We start from the raw sequence: 14,652 nt of genomic DNA on the forward strand, positions 1-14,652 counted from the left end.
TCGCCATCTCCTCGTCCTCGTTGGCCTTCAGGAGCTTCCAGGTCCAAAAATTGCTCTCCGCAAGGTCGTCGTCACTTGGTTGGATCATTCTGTCACGGTACGGCATGTCTGTGTTGCGGTGCGACCCCAGGATGCAGAGAGCAAGACCAATTGCAGGTAAATAATATTTATTTTCGCTATAATAGCAGCAGCAGAAAAAGGCAACTCAGGTAGCAGTAGGCAAAACAGGAAGTCCAATACAAAACCAGAGTGTTCAAAAGGGAAACCATAGCCCAGACAGGGAACATAGACAGACTGTCACGCACGAACCCACACAGGGCGTGACATCCGTCTCTCAACCACAACAGAAAGTGGAAAACTCCCGTCCCTTGCGCCCACCCCTCCGGGTGGCAAACCCTCCCCTATCGAGCGTTCTGGGGTGAATTATGTCCCGGTAACCTACCACTACACAAGCCCCCACAGAATTCACCCATAGTCAAAATCGTCGGTGCGTGCGGGGACAACCGCACGGCCCTGCCGTGTGCGCACTGCTTGCAGCAGGGGAGAAGGGTGTGGTGAAGGGGACAAGATTTTCCATGCGGGGGTCGGCACGCCTGGCCCAAAGAGCGGGGGCCTACCCCGGCGAGGGGGCTCCGCCAGTGTCAGGGGTTGGGTGTCGTCCACCAGTGCAACCTTCAGCCGGTCCACCGAGACAGTCTCCCGTCGGCCACCCATGTCCAAAACAAAATACTTGTTGCCGTGCTCCAGCACCCTGTATGGTCCGTCATAGGGTGGGCGTAAAGGCCCACGGTGCGCGTCGAGGCGGACAAACACAAAACGTGCCGTGCCCAGGGCAGTGGGAACATGTGGGTCCACCGTGCTGTGGTGTGATGCAGGGATGGGTTTAAAGGTGTCCAAAGCCTCCTGCAGGGTGGACCTCTGTAGGGCAGCGGACCAGGGTGCGGTGGCATCCAGAATGAAGTCCCTGGGGACATGGGACACCGAAGACGCACTTTGCTGGATTAATGATCAGTCCATTCTTGTAGAGTCTCGAAAACAGCTCTCGGAGGTGACGCAGGTGCTCTTGTTTAGGCGGACGAGCCACCAGGACATCGCCCAAATACACGAAAACGGACGGCATGTCTCTGAGCACAGAGTCCATGAGGCGCTGGAAGGACTGGGCCGCGTTCTTGAGTCCAAACGGCATCCGGAGAAATTCGAACAGCCCAGGTGTAATGACGGCCGTCTTTGGGATGTCGGCGGGATGTACGGGCACCTGGTGGTAGCCCCGCGCCAAATCAACCATCAAAAAGATGGTGCAGCCCACAAGGTGTGCCGAAAAGTCTTGGACATGGGGAACAGGGTAGCGGTGATTTGAGAGGTATCATAAATCATTCTAATTGTACATGAATTCAGTTGTTTCTGTTCAATCTAATTGTATCTTATTTGAAGTAATTGTTGATTTTGCTCTATCTAATTGTTTGTGAATTACAATTATTTTTGGATTCAAGAATTCAGTTGTTTTTATTCCGCATATGTTCAATTCAATCCTAGGGGGCTCCTTGTCTGTAGCAGGTATTCCATCTTCTTTCAGCATTCTTCCTCTGCTCCTCGGTCCAGATCAAGTTCCTCTCAAGTCCTGCAACCCTCACGGAGTCCCAACCATGAGACAGGAAATGTTCCGTAACCGGTTTATGGACATCTTTCTTGTTCCTAATGTTAAATTTATGTTGTGTCATGCGGGTACCGATTGAGTTCCTGGTCTCACCCACATATTGTTTTCCGGATCTCGTACAGAATATCAGGTAGACACAATTAGAAGACCGTGGACTAAATTTTTGTGGGATATGAATTAGGGTTTTATCCGTCCTATTTTGGACATATTTTAATCTACAAAATTTGTCTCCTAGGCTGTGGGGTTTCTCCCTTGTCAATGATTGTATTTTTGCCCTGACCAAAATATCTTTTGATTTTTATTCCTCCTGTGCGATGAAATTGTTTTAGAATTTGGGATTATGTCCTGATTTCCTATCAATTCTGCAAAGTTGTTTTTTAATTTTCTATTAATAATTTGGCTAGTTGTTGAAAATGAAGTTATTAGGGGAATTATTTTCTTGTGGTCCCTTTCTTTTTCTATTTGGAATGTTTTGAAAATCTGTCTCAGAAAAGATCTCGTATATCCCCTTTTTCGTAGCGCCCCGAAGAGGGTCTTCACGGCTTCCTTAAAATCCGTTTGTTGGGTAAAAATCCGTTTGAACCGGATGAGCTGTGACTTCACGATTCCCCTGAATGTATGTTTGGGGTGCAGACTTGACTTGAACAATAGGGCATGTGTGTCTGTGATTTTGAAATGTACTTCAATGTCTAAGCTCTGGTTCCTTTCGAATATAGGTCCTTTATAGACGATTGTGTCCAGGAAATCAATTCAGTTTGGGTCCAATTTGCATTTAAGTTTGATCGAAGGATCGTGAGAGTTCAAAATATCCACAAATTTTTCAAATTCCTCTCTTGATCCGGTCCACATTCCCCAGATGTCATCAAGATATCTCCAATAATGCATGGGTTTTTTCTGACATTTTGCGAGCACTTCCTCCTCCCAATTGGCCATAAAGATATTGGCGTACGCTGGGGCGAATTTTTTGCCCAAGGCCGTCCCTTTAATTTGGAGGTTAGGGTTAGGGTAAGGGGTTAGGGCTAGGGCTAGGGCGAGGGCAGGGTCAAGGGCTAGGGTTAGGGTGAGGGTGAGGGCTAGGTTAGGGTTAGGGTTAGGGTTAGGGGTTAGGGTTAGGCGTGTAGGGCTGAGCCCCCCTGTCCCCTCTATTGGGGGGGGCAGTAGAGAATACTCTGGCCCCCCTCCAGTTGGGACCTCCCCCCTGTCGGGACTGGGAGATGGCCCTTTGCGGTCATGTGTCCCTCCTGTGGGCACGGGCACGACTTCTCCCGTGCTGTACCAGTGTCCAACCCCCCTCCCTTGGGTCCATGATGGTACACTGGGTATGAATTTGTATATATATTTTTATTATTTTTTATGTTTTGTGATTTTTCTTGATTTTTATATGAATGTTTTAATTTTTTGGGACATTTTTTAATTTTAAAGACTAAAATAAACAAGTAAACAAACACACAAACAAACACACAAACAAACAAGCAAGCAAACAAACAAACAAACAAGTAAACAAAGTTCTGAAACAAAAGGAGACCTTAACAGGCTTGGTTGGTGTGTCCTTGCGACGTTTCGGCTGTAATGGGCCTTCTTCAGGCAAACACACCACTAATCAATTCACTCAACTAATGCAGCTGGTGTTGATCCAACGAAAGCAAAATACAAAGTGAGGCACTTCCAACTTGCGCTCAAACTTTAAGGTGTCTAAATCAAACTTGTTTAACTTGCATTTCAACTCATCCATCCCTTTTTCCTTCCTTCCCTTTCCCCATGAATGGAATGGAATGGCCTTTATTGTCATTATACAAGATGTACAACGAAATTGGAGAGCTTCTCTTTTCAGTGCAGCTAGCTGCACGCTAGCATCGGGGATCGTCGGTTTGAGCCAGGTCTCTGTGATGATTAGGACACAACAGTCACGAATGTAGCGGTTTCCCACGAGCTGTAACTCCAGGTCGTCCGTTTTGTGGGTAATGGATCTGGCGTTGGTGAGATACAGACTGGGCAGGGGTGGCTTAGTATGTGGGTTGTTTTGTAGCCGTAGCAGTAGGCCGGACCTGCGACCCCGCTTCTGCTTGCGCTCCCGACGCCGCCTGCGTCTCTTTCCAGACCCGACAACAATCCACGGAGCGCCCGGTGGTCTCGCTAGTTCGTCTGGGATGTTGTGTCGACGATGAAAGTCTCTGCAAACTGCCAGTTTGTGTCGGTAGCCGATGTCCACAAGGTCCTGTCGGGTGTAGTGGTGTAATGCCGATGTATACGTGGATAGAGTCTATAGACAACACACATAAAATAAGCAAAAAAAGGGTTAGGCTTAGGGTTGGGGGTAGGGTTAGGTTGGGGTTGGGGGTAGGGTTAGTTAGGGTTAGGGTTAGGGTTAGGGTTAGGGTTAGGGTTAGGGTTAGGTTAGGGTTAGGGTTAGTTGGGTTAGGGTTGGGGTTGGGGTTGGGGTTGGGGTTAGGGTTGGGAGTGGGGGTAGGGTTAGGGTTAGGGGTAGGGTTGGGGGTAGGGTTGGGGTTGTGGATAGGGTTAGGGTTAGGGGTTGGGGCTAGGGCCCACATTCCTCCTCCCGTTCATCCACCTTCCTTCCCACCCTTTCTTCCTTTTAAGCTTTGTTTAGTCCCCCCGGCATTTTAGTCCCCAGATTCTGAATCCAATTCCTTTCTGCCCTTTTTCTATCCCTGTCTTCCCATCCCAAATTACTTTGCAACCCCGCAACTCGGATTTCCCTTAACCCATGTCGTCCAAAATGCCGAACCAATGGCTTATCCATTGCTTTTTTGTTTTTAATATTATATCTATGTTGCCACATTCTGGTTTTGAATGATTTTTTGGTCTCGCCGACATATTGTTTTTTACATCTGGCACAAAATAATACATATACACAATTGGATGTCCCCAAAGTGCGGGTTCCTTGCTGTCTTTCCGGAATGGCTTTAGTCTTGCGTTGACCAACATATATCTGAGGCTTTTGTGTTTTTTGTGTAGGCTCTGATGGGGGTATATCTTCACCAGGCATCCATGTTCCCAATTTTCTCTTTGTAGTTTTTCTTTATTATTGAGGTGATTACCCTACTTGCCGTGGAAAAAAAGGTAATTATCGGGATGCCTCTTGTATCATACTTTCTTGTTCTGTCCCTGAAAGTCTTCAGACAATGTTGCAACATTGGCCTTCTATGCCCTCTTTGTCTTAATGTCTTAAATAGAATCCTTACTGTTTCCCAAAAATCCTCCTCCTGTGTACAAATACGGTCAAATTGTAACAGTTGGGATTTAACTATGCCTCTAAAGGTATGTTTTGGGTGAAAACTATTCTTGAACAGAAGTGCGTGCATGTCCGTTTCTTTAAAGAAAACTTTAATGTCCAATGTATTGTTTGTCCAGAATTTGGGTCCCTTATACACCGTGGTGTCCAAAAAATTGATTGAATTGTCATTGATTTTGTATTTTAATTTTATGGAGGGATTGTGTAAATTTAGAATGTCTATGAATTTTAGAAAGTCTTCCCTTGATCCCGACCAAATGCCCCATATATCGTCCAAATACCTTAAATAGTGTACGGCCGTATCGGGCATTTTCCTAAGGCCTCCTCCTCCCACGTGGCCATATAAAAGTTTTCATATGCAGGGGAGAACCTTTTCCGCATCGCCGTTCCCTTAATTTGCAAATAAAGTTCAGAGTTGAATTCAAAGTCGTTCCGGGTTAAATTTATTTCCAATAATTCCAAAATGGCCTCGTCCGGTCTTCTCCTATCTGGGTATTTATTAAATATGTATTTGACTGCTGATAGTCCGGCTTTCGTGTCTACGTTCGTGTACATGTTGTTAACGTCAAGGGAAAAGAAAAATTAATTCACTGGGATTTTAAAGTTTTTAACTAATTCGATGAAATGCTAAGTGTCTTTGACATACGCCAGGTGTTTGGTCGATAAAGGGTTAAAAAAATGGTCAATGTATTGCGCTGTTCCGTAGGTCTCGCTTCCGCAATCAGAAACGATAGGCCTGCCTGGTGGAGTCACAAACGGCAGATTCCATTGTTCTGGCTTTTTATGAATTTTGGGTAAAATATAAAATCTCCTTGCCCTCGGTTCCCCGGTTCCAATTAGATAATTTCTTTGGCCGTAATAATTTTTTTTTCAATACAATTCCATCATAATTCTTTGAACCATTAGGATGGTTTCCAAATAAATCAGGCCGTCTAATTTTTTATAGTATTCCTGATCCTTTAATTGTCGATAAACTTCTTGAATGTATTGTTCTCGTCCCATAATTACTACCAAACTTCCTTTATCTGCCGGTTTTATTATTATGTTTGTGAGACATCAATTCCCTTAACGCCTTTACCTCGGCCTGGGGGATATTTGGTCTCTCTTGTCGTGTCCATCCGAAACGTGCCAGATCTTTTTGGTCACCCTCAATCAGTGCTTTTAGTTCCGGTGACATCATTTCCGGGGGTGGCAACCAAGTGGACGGCCCCGAGAACGGTCGTCGTTCCTGCTCCGCCCTACCATCAAAATATTCCATAATTCTACATTTCCGGTGGTAATCCTGTACGTCCAATTTCCTTTGAATTTTTCGATTTTTGTATAAGTCAATTGTAGGTACGAATGTCAACCCCTTGCCTAATAATTTTAAGTGTGCCTCCGTAGGGTAGAAATCCTTGGTCAAAACCACTACATTCTCCGCCCCTCTGGGCTGTGTCTCCGGTATCCCCCTCCCTTCAAGGTTTAAGGGGGACACAAGTTTAAATAATCGATCCAATTTTCCAGCATGTGTAATGCTGTCAAATCGATCCAGTGAATGCAATCCCTCACTGTCTCAAAATGCACCTCCTGCAGTAGGGGGGTGAAGGGCATATGCTGGGAAATATGCTCGTTCATCTGCAACAGTACCCCCTGATGCTCTTCCTGGAGGTCGGTGGAGAAGTTGATCAACGGGATCCAGATATCTGCATGTGGAAACCGTTTCTTGGCTTCCTTGAACGCACCCTGCAATTGTTTGCAGGCTGTGGCCCTGACATTTTTGTCTTTGCAGTTGATTCCAGCTGACAACACTACTTTCTCCACTATCCCCACCACCTTCGCCTTCGCCATCAATAGTTCGGCATTGCAAAATGTGGCCCCCGGGAAGGTATCTATCTGCAAATTCGGGAGAGTGTGTTGTGGGAACCTGGACAGATTCGAGTCTCCCAAAATCAACCACCGTTTGTTGACTGTCATTTCCCATTGTGTGTTTTTTCGGTTGGTATTTGCATGTCTCGTTACTCCGAATCTCGGCCATTCCGGGGTGGGTGCACAATCCTCTTCTTCCTCGGATTCCTGAGTGTCTTCCTCTCTCGCTGATTCCGAATCCGGAGTGCTCTCTGTATCCTCTAATTCCAATTCCATATTCTGTTCTTCCATCATCTCTGTGTATATGTCGACTCTTCTTCCACTACCTATCGGAGGTAACGTGGGTGTCGTAACCAGGTCTTCCCCATGTGTGTCATCCATCAAATAACTCGGTTCCACTTCCCTCCTTGATCCGTCTGTTTGTGTCGTGTTATCTCTCTCCCCTACATCTATCAGTTGTTCGACCTCTTGTACACTTGCTCTTCTTTCTTTTATTTTTTCCTTTCTCCTCTCTCTCCTCTGTGGCATGGGTGAATCACCAGGTCCCTTTGAATTCTGCCCTTTCGCAGGAAAAGAGCCTTTGTACTTTTTCAACATGAGCTCTAAAGAAAGGTATGAGCTGAGATATACTGCATTGGCCGGGAATCGGACCCGGGCCTCCTGCGCGGCCGGCGTCGATAGTTCAGCTGAAACGTGCTAAACTTTCCCCATTCATTTCCAATGAGAGCGAAAGGCCACTATGAATGCAATATACTTTTGTCCGGGGGTGGCGCTGTGGCGTTCATCCCCACTATCCACTATGGATGTAATATGCATTTGTCCAGGAGTGGCGCTGTGGTCGCTTCTGCTCCCTCCACCCACCACATCCATCCTGAACTTCAGGTAACACAGCACAATTGCTTTTTCCGAGCGAGCGACGAGACGACGCGACAAAAACACGGTAAACTACAGTAAAAAAATATATTGTCTTTTGCATTTCAGGCTACAGAAAAATATTTTGTCTTTGAACTGTTCTGTTTAAATATTTAGTCTTTGAACTGTTCTGTATAGTGTTTAAATTGCTTTCATGTTTCTCTACGTGGGTTTGTGGCACTATTGTTCGCTATTTTCCGACCCCGTATACCTATTATATGCATTAGCGACAGTTATTTGGACAAATATAATGATAGCTCATAAGACTTATGTTTTTTTGTAAGTACAATGTTATAGTTGTTCATGGATAAGTACATGTCATCTGTTAAATTAAACTCTTATGAGCTATTGTAAAGTGAACAAAGAAAGTCAACAAACAAACATGAATGTAGTTGTTGCGATACCATTTAAGTATGGATGATAGTTTATAGACATTGTTGTAGTCTGTAAATGTTCTTGGAAAAGCTCATATATGACAACAATACACATATTTCATACATGTTGCTATCACATACTGTAACCTGTACTTGTATTCATGGTTTTGGATAATAATACATTATATTATTTCATTATTTCTGTCACTGTAGAGAAAAAATGAAGAGATTGTTTTTCCCCGGGCGAATCAGTGTGGTCTTCCGCAAGGGCCCACTGGGATTCCTGCTGCAGGATCCCACCGAGGAGGCCAGGCAAATTAAGGACAACCCGTCGAGGAGGGACAAGTCTCCTGTTGCACAGCAGGAGGTTGTAAGGCAAAATGCCCTTGCAGTGGTCCGTCAGAGAGGGAGAGATGCTACAGACCAAACTGAAGTACTGGGCGAGTACATCCTGCAGTTTGGGAAGTACAAGGGGATGTCCTTCCGCTGGCTCCTGGAGAATGACATGGGATACACTGTGTATCTCATCCAAAGCCAACAGAGAGAGGAGGCTGCAGGAGTGCTGGTGGCTGAGGGGCATAGCAAGGACAGCCTTCTGTCATTCCTTGCCCTCAGCTTCAAGGAAATTAATACTCTTCTTGAGTATGAGTCCCTAAAAACATCTGTGCCCGCCCCAGCAGCAGAGGATGACCAGCTGGTTGGATTTGGCGCACGCGGCAGTAACACCTGGAGGGAGATTTGGGAGAGCAGGGATGATGGCTATGCAGCCTTCATCTTAAGAAGAAAGTGCGCAACGGGTACAAAAATGCACAAACTGCAACAGTGCCTGCAGAAGCAGCAACAGCAGCAACAGCAGCCCTCCACCTCTTTTACCATCGCCTCCACCTGTTCCACCACAACCTTTGCTGAGAGCACGGGTGAGTGTTTTTAAAGTTACACTGCATTGCATATGTATGCATTGGACCATTTTATTACTGTTGAATAACTATATTACCACTCTTTTCTTTATAGCTAAGGACGAAGACGAAGAGCTGGAGAAAGCCATGCTCAGCATCTCTCCAGATATACTCAGTATGTGCAGTTTATGGATATGTACATGTTAGGCTCTTTTACTTTCCTAGCCTTGTCTATGTGTTTTGTATAAAGTAAATCACTCTAGTTTCTATGTGTTTTGTATAAAGTAAATCACTCTAGTTTCTATGTGTTTTCTACGTGTGGATCTGCTCCACCAACATTAGAGCTGCTACGGTTTTCAGGTCCAGGGCGAAGTTCTTAAATAATGACCGACCTCAAAGGGCATTTTGTGATTGCATGTGTTCTCGTCACGTTCTACTTTTGTTCCTTTCATGTGTGTTCTACCTACAGTCCAAGTGACTGACTATGAATTGATACAGCCTACGAGAGGGTAAGTATAATTTGAATACATTCTTTTGAATGGATGAAATGGTGAATGATGTTTGCTCACTAACGCCGGAAGCATGTGTTTGCAGTGAGCCATTGTGCTTCTCCTGCTCTAGTTCAGGTTGGACTAGACCATCACAAAAAGGTCTATTTAATTCTTTAAAAAGCCAAACCAAGTAGTTGAAGTAGCAAATGGCAGTTTGTTGTGAGTGACTCTACTAATACCCCTGAAACGCCAATATTTCAATCAATCAGTCTTTCATCACGTTTTCTCCGGTTTTAGACACAGAACATGCACCGACTGGCCCAGATGCACCAGAAGATGGTAAAGGCTTTAAGTGATGTTTGACCATTTCAATCCAAACTGATTTATACTCACGGTAAAATGCACCACCGCCTCTTTCCTTGTGTAGCACCAGCTGTGCTGCCTCCAAAGATTCCAGTGCCTTTCCCACGGGAGTTGATGTTTCTGCTACCAGAGAAAACAAAGACCAAAGAAGAGACCTCACAGCCAGCCCCAGGTGAGTGATTAATCTTTCTATGTGACTGACTGCACCTGATATTAATATAATATTAACACAGTGTACATGTAATTTGGTTTCATTTTAGAAACTGCATGTGCTCCTGGGAGTCCTGTAGCCTCCACTCTATCTGCATCAGAGCCACAGTCTGCACAGAGACCCCACAGTAAGTAACACAGCAGTATAGTGTCACATTAAAAAGGGTGTCAAAATTGACATGTGCATGTCTGTTTCCAACTAGACCAACCACCAGTCCCACCTACGGCAGTCCCACCTGCGGCTGATATCAACAGGCCTCCACCTCAACAGTTTCTGTCATTTGACCAGGAGGTCAATAAGTGGAACTGCACACACCAGCAGAAAATATGGATGAAGTTGGAACTGGAGTCCATGGGTCTGTGGCCAGGCTCCCGCCCTGTCAACAACCCTATGAAAACCTTCTCCCTGTGGCGCTTACCTCCCCAGCCTGAACTGATTGACAGTATTTATGATCTGCCGTCCCCAAAGTATTTTCATCTTCACCCCTTTTTTCGTCTGGAAGCCGGAAAATGACTACTTGATGGGGCGGCTAAAAAACAACTACACCCTGCCGTGCTCTGGTGACTGTTCTCAGCCACGTGTTGTCTCTGCTGGAGTCGGGAGACCGCGAGTGATTGTGGGCCTCACTGGACAATACTACCTGCTCTCCTCCCGGCTGTGCTGTAAGAGCTGCAATAGCAGGTGGTATTCCGACAACCCGCTCTGGCTGGAAAAGCTTCCCAAGAGGTTTACCAATCTGTTGCCAGCGTTACTGACTTACAAGAAGGCCATCTGTAAGTCAGTACTGGATGAGTTGAGACGGACTGGAAAATCACCCACAGACATGGCAAATCAGGTCAACGAGATGTTGCATCTCAAGTATGAGCGTGCCAACCTGGCCTATCTCTTGTGCTGCCAGAATGTGATGGATGGAGAGGCAGGAACTTATGGCGGCCAAAAGACCATCACTCAGTTCCTTCGGCAGGAGCGAAAACCGGAGCCTTTTGGGGGCTACAGTGATGCTGATGGCTGGAACGGGGTCTCTGTGTCTGCCCACTACCTCACCGACTGCTTGCTGCATGAGTTCCGGAACCAGAAGGACACCATTCAGCGGATGCTGCAGGGTACCTTTGGACAGGCTCTCCGCTCAGACCACACCCGGAAAGTGGCCAAGAAAGTCACCTTTTCATCTGGTGTCATGTCGTCATACGCTGTGATGAATGAGAACTGGATGATCCTGTCCTGGGTCATGGTGCAGTCTGAGACGGACAAAACCCTGCGGCCGATGTATGAGGGTCTCTCAAACCGCTACAACAGGGCTGGCATTGAGAAAGCACAGTTTCAGTGGGTTGACAGGTGAGACTTCATCACTTTAAACAGAAATGTTTAATCAAAACTTAACTCTATTAAATGTCATTATTTCATATGCTATTTGTGTTTCTCAGAGATTGCTGCGCACCGTTCAGGGTTGCAGAGTCTTCTGCGGAGGAACATCTCAACTGGGATGCCTGGCAAACAACTGATGCAATTGTTACTGAGGCCACATCTGGGAACCTGTTAAATACATGTGCATCAAGAACCTCTTACAACAACAGTATCGTCATCAAGCTGGACTTGTTCCACTGTATGCAACGGCTTCTTCGTGAGTGTGCCTCAGAACATCACCCGTTATACGGCACCTTCGCACAGTTCCTGTCAGCTGCCTTCTCTGTGGTGGACCAGGAAGACCTGCAGAGGCTCCAGGATGCATACGTCTTCTGTGGCATCCAGCCTGCAAATCCCACCAAGCAGCATATTCGTGAGCACTGCAGGGTAAAGATTCCTCCACCCGGGATGCTTATTCAGAGTGGAAGGGGTGTTGAAGCACTTTCACCTGACCACAGATCCGAATGGCATCCCTCTTTATAAGCCCTCCATGCTAAAGAGATGGAGGATCCAACGAGTCCACATTCTGCGCGGTTGCCTCAGTGATCCTGAGGTGGAAGGGGGCATACTGTACCGCCATGGAGGAACGATACAGTTAAACCACGTGCCAGGTGAGCGTGCAGCAGTCCCCGTCTGGATCCCCATCAGAGGCACATCGCAGCAGGAGGGCTACCACTTCCACCAGGCCAAATGGGTGACCGGCACGCAGGTCTCCCCAGAGCTGTTCCAGGCCCAGGCCATGACAGGAGTGTGTCGCTGGAATTATCAGCGTCTGCTGGACCTGAAACTGCCAGGCGTTTCTCTCCCGCCTGTTTTCGACCCTGCACTGATATGCTCCCTGAATGCTGTTTCCAGACGGGTCTTTGGCGAAGAAAAGTACCCTGCTCTTCGTCTGGCAGCTGAAGACACCGGGGAGAGGTTTGGCCTGGAGTATAGGGAGCCAGAATGTTGTCCGGTCCCTTTAGACTGGGACAAACATAAAACCAAGAAGGACCCCGGCCACGCCACAAGTGCTCCTTCTCCAGGCATCCTGTCTGATCAGGGAGCAGACCCAGTGCAGCCTTCCTCCACACCTCCCACCAGGCTTTTCAGCTTTGTTCCCCACTCTGTTCACCCTCTTCAAACTGCTACTGCGACTACGTCTAGTCATGTGGCCCCTATCCCAGCATCTGACTTGGACAATAAAGCTTCTGTTACTGAGCCAGGTAAAAACTTATCTAAACTAATCATGTGTCCCCTTGTTGCATCTTGTTTGACCCAAATAACAAATGTGTATCTCATGGTTTTCTTTGCCTAGAGCCCACAAGAAGATTGCCCATCCAATGTTCTCCGACTGCTGCCCGCACTGGACCAGTGAAGACTGGAGGGAGAGTATTTGTGTTGGACCACAAGCGCTGGCCATCTCCAATGAAGTCGGCAATTGACGAGCTCCTTAATAAACACCGCGGGCACGAGGACATGATCAAGCTTGTGGTTCGGGAGTATGGCACTCTTGTCCACAAGTCCAGCAAAGACCCCAACAGCATGCTGCATCCAACATCAAAATTGCATATTTCCAAATACATAAAACACAACAGTAAATTTGTCAATACATCATCTTCACTAAATACCAGCCCAGAGAAGCTGCAACATACACAGCAGCTTTGGCAGTTGCTCAGCACTACCTCTGCTGTGCCTGTCGTGACACTGCCTGCAGCTATGGTCATTCCACCATCACCACCACCACCACCACCTGCTCATACCCCATTGAAGCAGGAGCAACCACCTCCCGTGTCAAAAAAAACTCAAACAAAAACATGTCTGTGCTGTGGTCAACCAAAATCAAAATATCAAGGGGATGGGACATCAATACATGACTTCTATCAGCGGGGCCCTGTCAGATACTTTTATTGCTCCACAAAAGTGTTCCAAAAATATGGTGCAGAAGGTCTGACAAACCCCAAGATGCCGTTTCAAGAGTTCAGTCAAACAGACTTCTTCCAGCGAGAGCTCGATGATACAAGAAAGAGGGTGGAGGAAAAACAGCAGAAGAAGAGGAAGAGGGAGGAATCTCCTCCACCCCCTGTCCGAAAGTGCCGGTTCTGGTAATTATCAATACCACATGGCTTATCGCTTTTAATGGAATGCAACAGTTTTCCTACCTCATCTACACTTATCCTCTTAAATTGAAAACTACACAGTTTATCCTACACAATATTGTTCTTTATCTGACAGTCTACCATCAACATCTATCATCTGATCTCTAATCAAATTTATTTTATTAATAAAAAGATATTGGTGCTCCCAGTCAGGTAACTGACATTTGGACAGGTTTTGAGTGGAGATGGGATTTGTCTTGGTCCTCGGTCGAACGGTTAGGCTCATTCATAAGCGCTATCTGCCAACTGCTGTCATTCTGAAGCGACTGACGACATAAATACGAATAAAACCCGTCAATAAATGATAGACTTGAGTTTCTGGTAAGTACTACACAAGAAGATAAGGTGCTCAACTGGAGAAGGGAGTGTGGACTGGGTTTAGGGTTAGACCAATACTGTATTTGGCATAGAAATTGGGGCTCAGATTAGTGTTTGGTACTTGGGAACAATAAATCAAGGACTGGGTTTCTTCACTATTACATGACAAGAGACTAGTCGAGAGAACGTAGCCAGGATTAGGTTTGGGGTATTTGTCTGATGCTGAGGGACACATCCTGGACTCATTTCCGATCCCAACATCTCTTCTACAAAAAAGCACTTGACTTCTTGGAGAATGCAGGCATCGATCCCGCTCCCTCTCGCATGCAAAGCGAGCACTCAACCATTTGAGCTAATTCCCCAGCCATCACAGAGTTGACAGAGAAGGTTCAGTCTCATAACTATTTTGGTTCCTTTGCTGGAGTACGTCAATTCCGCAGCTGACCGAGTTTCTCGGGGAACACAAGGAGCGAGAGGTTCAGTCATCACTGGGAACTTTGGAAGTGTAGTCACCTTTAGTCAGGTCTGCTTTGGTGAACTTCAGAGGCATCATGACCAGTCTGCATCAAAACATTATCTGAAATCCTGTGGCAGGTTTCTGGCATTGATTCTTAATTCAGTTGCCATCCCTGATAGATGGTAATGGTAATGGTAATCATGCCCGCGTGGCAGGCGAGTCTCTTTGCTTGTTTGACGTCTGTGTCGCACCCTGATTGGCTGGCAGCAAATGTGAACCACCAATGCCACGTGGGGACACACTGTAAGAGAAAAAAAATCAACTGTCAAGTGGATG

The 14,652-nt window shown here is 46.3% G+C and overlaps 1 long non-coding RNA gene across 1 annotated transcript; it reads left to right on the forward strand.

Moving 5' to 3' along the window:
• Positions 1-9,258: 9,258 nt before the first annotated feature.
• LOC131125313 (uncharacterized) lies at positions 9,259-9,960 on the forward strand. The gene is made up of 3 exons (XR_013625760.1): positions 9,259-9,443; positions 9,723-9,764; positions 9,853-9,960. It is a non-coding gene; the product is annotated as an uncharacterized LOC131125313 (long non-coding RNA).
• The last annotated feature ends 4,692 nt before the right edge of the window (positions 9,961-14,652 follow it).

This window comes from Doryrhamphus excisus, unplaced genomic scaffold (assembly GCF_037039965.1).
Source record: "Doryrhamphus excisus strain RoL-2023G ecotype Guam unplaced genomic scaffold, RoL_Dexc_Guam_v1.1 HiC_scaffold_24, whole genome shotgun sequence".
Classification (NCBI taxonomy): domain Eukaryota; kingdom Metazoa; phylum Chordata; class Actinopteri; order Syngnathiformes; family Syngnathidae; genus Doryrhamphus; species Doryrhamphus excisus.